The following is a 13,940-nucleotide window of genomic DNA, read 5'->3' on the forward strand; positions in this document are numbered from 1 at the left end:
TTGTTGGGATTGTGTAACTATATTTGTGATCACACCCAGAATAATGAGACAAGACCTGTGATATTGGATCAGAATTTTATATCACTTTAACATAACAAGCTCATAAATAATCCTAATGCTCCATGTGAGATATAACTATGAATGTCTGAGTTGTTCTACGACTCGCTTGCCTTTGAGCGATAGTGAGTTAAGATAGAGAAATCCTTACTCTGTATTTACTTCTCTGCCCTAAGTAATCATTTGCCCTGTCCTTTCTGTAGGATGGGATCTGCCTATTCCCTCTTTTGACAAATCTGCTGTCCTATTGTTTCTCCATGTGCAAGATAATTCTTCTCATTTTGTTATGTTAAAGTGATATAAAATTCTGATCTAATGAAACGGTCTCATTATTCTGGGTGTGATCACAAATATGCAATCCCAACAGAAGGATCCAGCTCCAGTTGGCACTTTGTATTCTTAGCAGCATTTGGCTAACTTTGAATTAGTCAAAAGATAAGCAGGGTCAAAGCTGATATTTGGATGGAAATACTGAGATGTGGACTAGACTAGGCAGTGGAGAAGCATCCAAGAAAATGACAAATGATTATAGAGATGTATTCACAAAGTCAAAGGAGTTAAGCTTGACTCAACAGAGACTTTACTTTTTACTCCTACATTGCAGCCCAACATTAAGTTCCAAAACTGAATCTTAAGTAGTCCATCCTAGCTCAGCTTCCAGCTACTTGATGCTATTTGATTCTCTGTGTTGTCAACCACATTGGCCTATGCCTATGCCTATGTCCTATCCATATCAAGATATGATGAGATTGCACAGAAAGCCCATAAAAATGTGCAATGATAAAAATAAATAAAACCAGTAGTGAATTACTAGCCGTTAACTGGGAGGAAAAAGAAAATAAACAATGGAATATAGAAACATTATCCCACTGAAACTTTTGGCTTGGTCTCTAGCAGGAATTAACTGGGACCTTCCAGGATGAAATTATAAATCGAGACTAACAAACCATTAAATGAAAATTCATGAAGCTAAGTGAGAACATGCACCCGGCATTAAGTGTCAAGGCTTTTAATTAGTGTAAATGAATATTTGGGGATTAGTGATGGTGCATAAATTGGGTAGCAAATTACAGCTACACAATGTAAAGAGCCACTGGGAACTAAGGGCTGTGTTGATTGTTCATCAAGAGCTGTAGAAAGATCTTTTGTCTAGAAATCAAAGTAGAGTATTACAATCAGGGACTTTTGTAACACAGAGAGACACACATAAACACCCCAACAGAGATCCTAAACATGGGGTAGTTTTAGCCTGTGGTGGTGACTTGCTGATTTGCTCCTTCAGAATTCAATTCCATTTCACATGATCTTACCACTTTTATGAAGCAAGAAGCTTATCCAATCACCCATCTTAGTTTTTTTCCTTTGAGATATATCAGTAAAAACTTTTATTAGCAAAACTTTTATTAGTAGCTATTGCAGGTGAGGCATGGTTTCCAGAACCGAGCTACAAAAATCCAGGTGACCAGTAGCTAGTAGCAGAAATACTGAAATTCAAGTGACCATCTTGTCTTTTGATACACTAGATCTGCTAGCCTAGGTAAAGGAAGCAGGATAAAATAACTGTAAAGGATATTTCCCCAGTGTTCTCTCTCTCTCTTGCCCCCATTTTTGGGGGAGGGGGAATTGGCAATTCTATAACTTCCAGTGGTGGTCTACAGAAGGAGTGAAGCAGGACAGGACCACTCCTAGTAGTAGCAGTGGTACTGATACAGCCCTGAAACTGGACAACTCATAAAATCATGAGTCCTGGACCTCTATTGAACTGATCAGAAACCCATTCTTAGTAGAACCTGTCTGACTAGATTTCCATCACTGGAAATCATCAATGATGATACAGAATACCCCAATCAATGATTTCCATGAAATTTATCTGAATGGTCTCATTGTCCTTATAATTAAACAGTTATTTCAATCTGTGTTTTTAACTCTCCTGGGTTTTAGAATCTTCATTGTCTTAGAATCTGAACTGGTGCAATTCAATAACACAGCAAGAACATGCTGATATGATGGAAAGAAGAACTGGTTAGGATTTCAGGACAGCTCCTCAAGGTACAGTACATATCATCCTGATTCAACAAGCCAATGCATTGTATAAAACCTGGATTTAAAGAAGGCATCCTCACTTGTGTTGCAGAAAGGGTGTCGTCAGCCTTCTTTTTTGCAGTGTCTCTTGGATGTCAAGAAGGAATTAATAGGATGCAAATCCATCACCAATTTCCTGGGAGAAAGTAATGAAGTATGCAATTACTATAGAATAAACCTACATGGGATAGCAATAAAAGAGAATATTCAGGGTTTCACTGTGGGGGTCCTTGGTATTCTCTGATCTTGGTTGTTTTCTTGGTTAGGAGTGGGATTTGAACTCTGCCTAGATACTGGTAGTTTGTCTATCAGTGTTGGTGGGAGTGTTCTTGGTGGTTCCTTGATTAGCCTGTTGTTTACACCAAAATTAACACTAGACCAACAATCAAACAATACAGAATACCCCAATCAAGGAACAAGCAACTTGGACAAACAAGCTAATGGTAAACAACAAGTGGTTCCTAATCAAGGAGAAGTAGAAGTAGAAGTAGAAGTAGAAGTAGAAGAAGAAGAAGAAGAAGAAGAAGAAGAAGAAGAAGAAGAAGAAGAAGAAGAAGAAGAAGAAGAAGAAGAAGAAGAAGAAGAAGAAGAAGAAGAAGAAGAAGAAGAACAACAACAACAACAACAACAACAACAACAACAACAACAACCCCATCAATACTGACAGGGCAAGCCACTTATATATAAGCAGAGAGCAAACCTCACTCCCTTTTAGCACTCCTGATGTTACCTAGTTTTGCAGTATTCTGAAATTGGCAATTCTTAACTACTCTTCCAATGCTACTATCATCCCCCTGCTGTCTGGAAAAAGAAAGGACTGTGAACATCATGTAACTGAGATAGAAAAAGGCCCTATTTCTTTAAGGAATATCCTTCAGACCAATTTCTTCAGGGATCAGTAACTCCTCCTCTGAAATTGTCCAACTTGGTTCTATGAAATTAACTAGAGGGAAGACATGCCACTTGAAAAACAGAAGTAGTTAGGAGTAAAATCTGCATCTGAAGTTGGGAATATCTAACAGTAGGCAAATGAACCTTGGAAGGAATGATGGGATCTCAGACTTAAAAGCTTCACACCTCAGGTGGCCCATGCAGTATTTTTTTTTAAACATTGCTGTAAGCCCCAGGGATCCATTTGGGGCAGGGCTTGGCTTCCAGTGTTTTTGTGGAATTCTCCCAGTCTTTACCTTTCCTCTGGAATTCTCCCAGCCTTTAGAATTCTAGCCTGGAAAAGAGATAAAGAGGAAATTAGTTTTTAGTTATGTCATGTGCTAATTAAATATCAATTATATATCACTCAAGGTGGATTACACTTTGCATAAAATGAAATCTCCTTGTAGTGCATTATCGTCCCATGCCCAAAGCGCTGAAAAAAATTAAATACCAAGACAATTTGAGAATTAACAAAATTAGCAGTTTGCTTTAGTGAATGTTTTTTCCTTAAGTCTATCATCGGCTAATGAACAATTGTGCTGTGTGGCATTTATGGAGAAAATACTAATATAATCCTGTTCCTGGCAAAAGCATGCAGTCTGTCTTGAAAAAACAAAGAAAGAAAGCAATTCCTACCCCCCCCCCAAAAAAAAGCATTAGCAAGACACCTTGATTATTATTTTTTGTTAATTTTGAATTGCCTTTAGGTTGAACACTGAATTTTAGGCACCATGGCTTTTTCTGATACTTGACTGAGCAGGAGAGCTTGGAGCACAGGACTGAAGGCCTGTGCAATCTTACAAAATGAACATGGTAACCCTAGAGAGAAAAAGACACAGCACGTTTGTTGTGATAACACTACGGACTTTTGCGTATTTGTCATAATAATTCTGTGCACTTTTCCATCATGCGTTCCACTTTCTACAGATCAAAGCCACAATCTCAGACCTTCACTAGGGGGCAGCAAAGAGGTACTATAACTCCAACTCTTTGCTGCCATTGAGTGGTCACTCACAGCTTTACAACCAATGAATGATAAGCCTAGTGCAGTGATGGCGAACCTTTTAGAGACTGAGTGCCCAAAAACCGCCTCGCCCCCCGATTGTAAGTTTCTACTTTATTTTTATTTGCTTAACAGGTGAATGATTCCCTTAACAACTGCAGGGACTTGCTTAGCAAAAGTGGCACCGATGGTCATAAAATTCGATGTGATTCACTTAAAAGCTGTCATAGGTCATTGCAGTCTTCTCATTTCTGTTGAACTCTTGTCAGGTAAGAACAACCAAGCTTTGCATGTATGTTTTTCTGAAAATGACTGTCAGGACTCTGTGGAATATGTGTAATTTTACTAGAAGGAATATCAGGTTTTGTGTGCCCATGAGAGAGGGGCAAATAAACATTTTCTTGAGTGCCTGTTATCATCTCTGTTCAATGTCTTAATAGGCTGGCAGGGATGAAGAGGAGACGTCGAGGAGACGTAGTCCCACCTCACTTTCGCTCTCCCTGCTTATGTTTTTGCTGCTCATATTGTAAGTATTGGGTGAGAAAAAGGTGAACATTCCACGGGTTTCTTTTAAACACAAGCTTTTTGTAAAAGGAAGAGGAGGGAAATGCAGCCTTTGATGTATTAGTATTTTTTTAAAAAAAACTCTGTTTACATTATTTCCTTGTACCCTTGCAACCCCCATGCTGTTGAATTCAGGAACTGAACGCCATCAACAGTCTGCTGTTCATGGACATTTTCTTTACAGTCCTCAACTTACAACCGTTCTTTTAGAACTTCATTTGAAGTTCCAAAGGCACTGAAAAAAAGTGATTTATGACGGGTGGTCACACCCTTCGGAGCATACCCACGACCACAGGGTCAAAACCCGGGTGCTTGGCAACGGCCATGTGCTTAGGGTGATTTTACTGAACCATGGGATCACCATCTGCAACCTTCCCCGCCAGCTTCCAGCCGACAAAGTCAATTGGGGAAGCCAAATTGGCTTAACGACCTCATGGTTTGCTTCGCTGTGGTGATCTGCTTAGAGACTCTGGCAAAAAGGTCATAAAATCGGGCATGACTCATTTAAGAACCGTGCTCTCTGGTGCTTGGTTGTTTTCTTGCAGACATTTCATTACCCAACTAGGTAACATCATCAGTGCTAGATGATCCTCAGTCAAGAACTTTATTGAAGGACAATATTTGTAGCTCGGGGCTGACATGAGGGGCCCTTGGTGCTCTCTGAGGTTGCCTGTTTTCTTGCAGATGATTCATTACCCAACCTAAGTAACATCATCAGTGCTAGCTAATCATCAGACTAGCACTGATGATGTTAGCTAGTTGGGTAATGAAATGTCTGCAAGAAAACAAGGAAGCTCAGATAGCACCAAAAAACTCACACTCCTCCTCCTCCTGTTTCACTCCATACACCCCACTCCTGTGTAGTACTGATGATGTTGCCTAGTTGAGTAATGAAACGCCTACAAGAAAACAAGCAAGCTCAGAGAGCGCCAAGGACCCGTCAAATCAAGAACTACCGGTGTACAGCAATGCATTCACAAATGTTCTTTCATGACTTTGATGACAACATTTTTATTTCTTCCTCTTGGTTTCATTTGAAGAGCTGTGTCTCTTAGCGCACTGGTTGCCTCTTCCTTGGGAAAAAAAAAAGTTTCTGCTCTAAAGTGCTGATCTTACAGCAAGCCAAATGAGGCACGGCCTCCCAATTATCACTTGCAATTTGGAATAACACTCCTAGTTTTATTAACCGTATGTGGAAAGAGCCCACTAAGCACCCTGCTTTGTTTGTGAAAAAAAAAAAATGAGAACACAATTGGGAAAGAGTATTCCTGGATAATAATGAGATGCAAAATAAAAGACACTTGTTGTGGTTCTTTCCTGTGCCAATAATAGCTCTGCAATAACACTTTGCAATTTAACTAGTGTCTCCCAGACAGCCTTAAAAATGCTTTGCAAATACTAATTAATTCAAACTTATAACATCACAGCAATTGTTGAAGCAGGCGAATATATTAAACAACTGAATGGAGGCCTTTATCCTGGGTAAACTGAAAGATCTGATAACTGATCTTTCTGAAACATCCTAGAAACAAGAAGCACTGTGGAAATTGGTGTTCAAACATGAAAATGTCTAAATTTTGCCTTATTTTAACCTACCTTTTGGGAGTCTTTATGAACCTGTCCTCGTTCTGCAGAAATGTATTTACTTTTCATTGATATGAGAATGCACGGTATTGCACAGTGACTGATATAATGTTCAGTCTGTACAATATTAATATTGGGCATTGAAATCAGAGAGATAAAGTCTTCATCTTAAAAGATTAATTACTTCATCACGTGATGGAAATCCCTGGTTTAGATTGTCTTTTGAAAATGTTGGCTCTAATATCCTGAAACTAATGAGTCCAAAGTGTACAAATTCATGGAGGAAATACTGAATATTAGCCATGGCAATTCAGCTACTATTTTTATGTTTAAGGTCGGTGTAACTTACATAAAATGTTGTTAGGGAACAAACAATTTTGTATTTCCAATCATTTGCTTTCAAGTTCATAATTAGTTTGTTCATTTTGTTGGGTTTCCCATCCCCCCCCCTCTTTCTGATTGCATTAGGACATCGAGATTTCTGTATGGAACTATTGTGCCCTCTGTCCATATGTTGTGATATTTGCAGACTTTCTATTAGTCCTCAAATTTATTAGAACAGGATGAGAAATTTACCGGTTGTCTTCCAGAGCCTCCGAGATGCCAGCTTTCAGACAGAAGGGATAATTGGTCCTGGTTTCATAGGGAAATTAAAACTAATTTGAAATCATGAATCACTTCACATTTATTTAGGTTGAATTACTGTATGACAATAAACCATTGAATGACAGCCACTTGCTGATTTTTTTTTCTTCTAATGATTCATCACTCCTTACCTTCTAGTTATTACCAAAATAACAAGGCATGAAATATCATCCCTTGCCTGCTGGCTATTCTGGACCCAGAGCTGACCATGGAAGGAAATTAAATACTGAGTTAGATAAACCTCTGGTCTGATCTAACATACCAGTTTTTATGATCATACCCAAGAAGCAGTTGACTAATGGAAAGAGAAAAACATCGTGATCTTGGCAGATGTAAAGGGATTTAAGCAGGGATGATATAAATAGAGAATAATGTATGTGTGCTTTGCTCCATTTGCATCAATGTGCTGGGTGTTCTCTGTGTTTAGCGTGGATGTTATATGTTCTTTGGATAGAGCCGTCAGTTAATCAAGGAGAAGCTTGTCAATGGTGTGTCAATATTTTTATTCCATCAGAAAACCACAGGCAAGTTGAAACTCCTAGGATTATGGAAAGGTTTGATGCTGTTTATCCTTTTGCATTTTAGTGAAAGATTATGAAGGTGAGGCTGGCATTCAGCAGGTCTTCTGAGTCAGTATTTTGGGAGCAGGATAGTTCAGTTAGTCCCCCGTAGCCCCACAATGAATAACAGCATTTAAGGCAAAAAGAAAGAAATCACCCATGCTTTTGCAGATGCAATGAAAGCTACTCCAAAAGCTGTGATGGAACAGCTTCTCAAGGCTAGATAGGAATCTTAAACAATTGGGGTCAGGCTGAAGGGCAGGTGTTAAAAAAAAAGTGTAAGTTTTGAACCAGTTGGTGTTGAACCGGTCAAATAAACATGACCGGCTGACCAGCCAAGTTTAGGTCAATTGTAGTTTGAATTTATTTGAACAATAGCAGCCTAGTAAGGGGAAAAAAGAGAATGGTATTGATAACCAAACTTTGTATATTCTAAAAGAAAAAAATTGAAGTTCAGAAAATTAACTTTGGGAGACTGAAGTCCACAAGTTGTAAAGTTGCCAAGGTTGGAGACCCCTGATACAGCGCAAGAGGGGAGGACCTATGGCTATGCTAAACCTTTGGCAATTAACCATTGGCCATGTTGAGTGAGACTATTATGAACAGGAGTTCAGAAGCCACGTTTCCTCCATAGGTCCTGACATAGGATCTCTATCTTTCCATTCCCTCTTGCAGCAAACACAGTAGACTTAAACATTGTCTGACTGCCTCTCCCTGGCATATCTTGAATTCAGTTGTTTAGATATACTGCTAGGACAAGTACGTCCAATAGTGTTATCACAGCAAGTTTGTGGATAGTATTGGAAGTCACAGAATGCCTGATCCTAGATGGTTTTGTAAAACATGCTGTTATCTTTTTATCTTTAACACCCCACGCAATTATTCCATCTGTTGAATTAGGCCATCTCAGAGCAACGGAGAAGAGTTTATAACCATTATTATTTGAATTGAATACCCCCTAGCCACATTAAGCTAAGACAAAAATCCATTTCTAGCATCTCCTTTACCCTTAAATTAGCAACAATAGAGTTGCTGGCAAATGTTGGTAAGTTGATAGTGATCGGTAGAACTTGCATAATTTCTGCCTATATGATGCCTTGTCAATCTGGTACGTTTCACAAGTAGGCTTGCCTCATTTTACAGAATATGATCAGTTGTCTCCAATTAAGAACTGAAAGCCACTTGTCTGCAACGGTTGCATAATATCATTCATTATGTAGATACTGATTAGTCAAAGAAAACATTTAGCAGATAGAGAATCGAGATAGGAATCGCTTCTTGCCCAAAGCTGATAAACAGCTTGAGTTGAAATTGAATTACAGCTGCTGGGAAGCATGATTTTTATTTATTTATTTTAAAAAAGAAGACTCCAAATGAATTGAAGCTGCCTAATGCGATGTGTGTGCCTCTTTTATGTTTGTTTGTTTGTTTGTTTCCAGGCAGGAATAGATCCTTCCATGTGTAATAAAATATAAAAAGAGAGAGAGAGGGAGAGAGAGGTGTTCTAATGAGAAACAAGATGAGTCCTTGGATTAGTTTGGATTTTGTCTGTTGCTAGTGGCAAAGACGTTTGGCTTCTGGCCACACATTCAACTAGAAAACACAGAGCTAATTGGAAAAGCACCTGTGATAAGGTGTAACTCACCACCTGCACTTTCCTGAAATAAAATAAGCCTCCATAATTGAGTACATTACAGATCAACCTTGCGAAATCACCTCCAGGCACCGACTTAAAATTATTATTCTTCTAAATAAGACGACTGACTTCCAGCTCATGTCTTTTTATGCGCTGCTGAAAAAATACAGGTAGTTCTCGAGTTACATTTAGTGACCCTCTGAAGTTACAACGCCACTGAAAAATGGGACTTATGACCATTTTTCACACTTAGGACTGTTGCAGCAACCCCAGGGTCAGGCAGTTTACATTCAGTTGCTTGACAACTGGTTCACATTTACGACGGTTGCAGCGTCCCGGGGTCACGTGATCACCTTTTGCGACCTTCTGACAAGCAAAGTCAACGTGAAAGTTGGGTTCACTTAACAACTATGCCACTAACTTAACAAGTGCAGTGATTCACTGAACCAATGTGGTAAGAAAAGTCATAAAATGGGGCAAAACTCACTTAATGAATTTCTGACTTAGCGACAGAAATTGTGGTCGTAAGTAGTCAGTGGGGTTTAAGATATTAAAGCATGAGAACCTATTATTTTTCTTACTCTGTTCCTAGAAAGAGAATTCAAGTTCTCCAAGTTACTAGGTGCACTAAGACATCTAGTGCTCCTCCATGTTTTGCACTGCTAGGATATGTACTTGAATAATTACCGAGAATTTTGAGAAAAGTATGGCTGATAAGAGTGATCTGAATACTGAGGGGAAACCAAGCTTTAATAAAAAGTTTGAACAGGACATAGAATGACTTTAAGATGATTTTTATAAATATAATGGAAACATAAGCTGATTAGAAAATATGTTATATGTTGATGTTATCACATGCGTAAATACAAAAAAATGTTTACATTCAACTTGGTATGTACTGAAAATATTAAGAGCTATATCTGTTTAATGTAGATAAAAAGAGATTATTATTGGAAGAAGAGAGGATCAAGAAATATATTACCAACTAACATATTGATTAATTGTAGAAATTAATTGTTATTGATTGTTTTGAATATATGAACGCAGACAACACTCTGTTCATGAAGCATTAAAGATTGTTATTGTAAAAAATTAATAAAATATATTTTTTTAAAAAATAATTACAGAGGGCCATCATTCTGCCTTGTTTCTGTGGCTTCACATTCCTTAGTTTGATGTCTTTCTAATGCATAAGACTCAGTTACCAATTGCCAGACAGTAACGGAGTTGAGATAAAACACAGTTCAGGGGTTCCGGCTACATATACCTGTGAGTGAGGGAACTTTAACAGAACCGGTGTTTTACAAAGGTCAAACTAACAGCTTTTCAGAAACAATTACCAGTAACCAAAGCTCTCAAAATTGTTGCTTAAACCAGTTGAGCATGCAAAACCATCAGTTAAAATTTGCCACCCCTGATTAAATCTGGCTCTTGCTGACTAATCAGTTCGAGCTTCCATTGAATTAAACTCATTAAAACAAAGTCCTCCATAGATCAACAATAATAATCATCATCTCCTGCTTAACCATCCTGAGAAGTAGGTTCTTTGCCCCCATTTTTGGCTTAGGATTGTGCCAATCTGCTCACTAGAATCAGAAGATCAGCCTTTGGATACAGCTCAGCCTATCTTCCTGGGAAGGCAAATAAATGTTCTAAACGTAGCACATGAGACGAGTTCCTTGTCTTCATTCAAACCTGCTCAGTCAAGTCTTTGGAAGCTTGACTGAGCTTGTAGCACTAACTTGAGTCAAGTGTTTGTGTGCCAGTCACTTCTTGTAGGCACTTGCTTCTTTGGAGATTCACCCATTGGCTGATAAAATCCTAAGCAGACCCCTGAAATCAAGAGATGTCACTAAAATTTGTATAATTTGTGAGTTTGCCAAAGAACGGTGATTTGCTGTAATGGGAGCAGACACTTGGTCTGCAACCCATCCCATGGTTATCACAAGGGCATAACCAGTCTACTCCTCCTGCTTGTGGTCTCACAAGATTGCCTGATGATATTGTTGTACTACTGATTCGTTATTGCTGTTCAGGTACCTGGTTAATGGGGATAAGAGCAGAACCACATCTGTAACTGGAGTCATGCTACGTACATTGAGATCAACTCTTACATAAAATATGACTTGATAGTCACATAAGATCCCTCTTCTAACTGGACTGGAGAAAGAATCCCCATCCAAGTCTTTAAAAAAAAATACAGTCGTAAGTCATCCTCAGCCTGCAGCTTCCTCACACCCAAGTTGTCCTCCCATATTCCATCTACTTTTGTCCAACTTGCAATCTAATGAAGGAAGGAATGTGTTTTGTCTTAGGGAGAGGGGGTGACCAGGGAGTAGATTTTAAGAAGGATGGAGTGAGACGAGATGAGATGCACTTATTTTTTTTCCCCACAACTCCTCTGCACTTCTTCAGATTGTGACTTGGTAAGGGTGACAAAAAATAAAATAAAATAGAAGCTTCCATGCCAGCTATGCATCCCTTACAGTAGGGATGGGAACACCGAACAATCCATAGTTAATTTAATAAACAGAAGGACCACTGAGATATATGAATTTTATGAATTTTATTATATTGTCATTGTATGTGCGTACATAGTATACATATACAACAAAATTTACTTGACACCCAAAAACCAAGTCCCACACACATAATCCCCAAACACACTCCCCCCCACCACAATCCCCACCCCTAAAACCACCCAACATCCACACAACAGACCAAGTAATGCTGTCCAACAGTTCACTGATGGTGGCCCTTTAGTTCGTTGTTGAGTGCAATTATAGCTCTGGGATAAAAACTATTCAGAAAATGTGTGGTCCAAGTTTTAATTATTCTAAATAATTATTTAATTATTTAATTATTATTAAATTTAATTAAATTTAATTATTTAATTATTATCGATATAGGTTATCAAGAGACATTTTGCCTATGGAGAATAAGGCCATCTATAGCTACCAGTTGCCAGGTTGATAGGCTACCTCCAGGGGCTTACATAGGACACCACTAGGCTGCAGTGTCTGGGAGATAAGGAGTTAATTGTCTCATGCCCTGCTTTATCTGGGAACAAGATGCCAGGCTGAATAAAATGTTGGTCTGATCCACCAGAACATCAAAAACAAGAAGGTGTAAGTTGTGCTCCTCCTTAATTCTATCTCAGAGTAGCCCTGATGAGCATGGCCAATAAATTGCCATGTGATGGACATCATACCGAAGGCTCTGGGTCCCCTGTGTTTACTCTGGAGAAAGAAGAAGAGCACAGCACCACACCAGTGAATTGATCCAAGATCAGCCTTTTCTTATGTGAGCTTCTCCAGTGATCATCAGGAAAGGAACAGGAAAGATAGTACAGCTCTTTGCAAAGCCCACTTGACTGAGCTCTATTTCTGTAAGGGTCATGCAGGAAAACAATAGCCTGGAACCGGAATGTAGAGAGAACAGAAGTTTCCTTAATTATGCAAATGAATAAGGTGCTTAGCTAGCACTGTCTGTTTCTTCAGGGGGAAGGTGGTGCTGTAATTATAAGGCAAATAAAATATCTCCTAGGTAATATTTATTACATTGCCTGTTGAAAGATATGCAAAGACAAAGTCAGCATTGTCCTTTTGACCCCTCTGGGAAGATATGTAGATAAACAACGCATGTGTGTATCTGTGTGAATGTTGTCATCTTCTTCTCCTTCTCCTTCTCCCTCCTCCTCCTCCTTCTTTTTCCTCCTCCTCCTCCTCCTTCTCCTCCTCCTCCTCCTTTTTTCTCCTCTTCCTCCTTCTTCTCCTTCTTCTTTCTCCTCCTCCTCCTCCTCCTCCTCCTCCCCCTTCCTAACTCTAACTGCTTTCATTCTGGTTTGATGGGATTATTCTTTTATCACTCCCTTGTAAATTCCTGAGAAATAGATAAATTGGGCTGCTGAGTATAGCAAATGAAGTGCCCACATTGGCAACTTCCATTAGAAGAGCAATGCAAGCTGGCATTTTTAAGGACCTTGAGCCAGCCACTTGTCCCCACTATAAGAAAACAATAAATCAATACCGCCATGTTTTTCCGCTCCTCCTCTGCCTAACTGCCTTTAATATTTTTTCCTGATTATATTTTAAGTTGACCTTCGAGCCAAGGATGTTATCAAAACATGAGCTTGGATTACTGAAGGGATTATCTTGCCAAGTACTGAGTGACAAATATTTTAATTCTCCTTTTCCTCCTTCTTTATGGTTTTGGGGTGTCTCTGCAGATTCAGCAATTCGATAAATAATTAATCTTTTGGATATTTTCCCTGCTGTAAAAAAACAAGCCCTAAAATAAATATTAATTGGTCTTCAATCATCAATCTTTCAGCCACTCAATATTATTCCCATTGCTCATACATGTGTTAATCCTTCTCTCGCCCCTGGTGCAAAGGTATAATAAGTGAGTGGATATTATATGCCGCCACATTAAAATGCAATAACATCAACGTTTCCCACATTATATAAAGGCACTTATCTCTATGGGAATACCCTGAGATAAGCAGAATTCACCTACGTTTCATCTAGAAGCTTTCACTGTCGTTGATATCAAACTGAGGAATGGTTATGTTCTATGCCAGTGGTGGCGAACCTATGGCATGCGTGCCAGAGGCGGCACTTGGAGCCCTCTCTGTGGGCACACATGCCATTGCCCCAGCCTTGCCTCCCCCCATGACCCCCTCCTCGCCAGCAGCCCCCCTGGAGGAGAGTCGTCCCCGAGTGTGGCTCACACGGAGCGGCGCAACCAAGGACATGGCAGCCAGGCAGCATAGACAAGACTCTGCCCTCACGCCCCATCCTGCACAGTTGATGCTGCAGGGCATGGGCAGAGGGTGTGGCCGCCATGGTGCTGCTGGGCTGCTTGGGCAATCTGC

This window comes from Protobothrops mucrosquamatus, unplaced genomic scaffold (assembly GCF_001527695.2).
Source record: "Protobothrops mucrosquamatus isolate PMUCROS unplaced genomic scaffold, P.Mucros_1.0 scaffold1173, whole genome shotgun sequence".
NCBI classification, from domain to species: Eukaryota; Metazoa; Chordata; class Lepidosauria; order Squamata; family Viperidae; genus Protobothrops; species Protobothrops mucrosquamatus.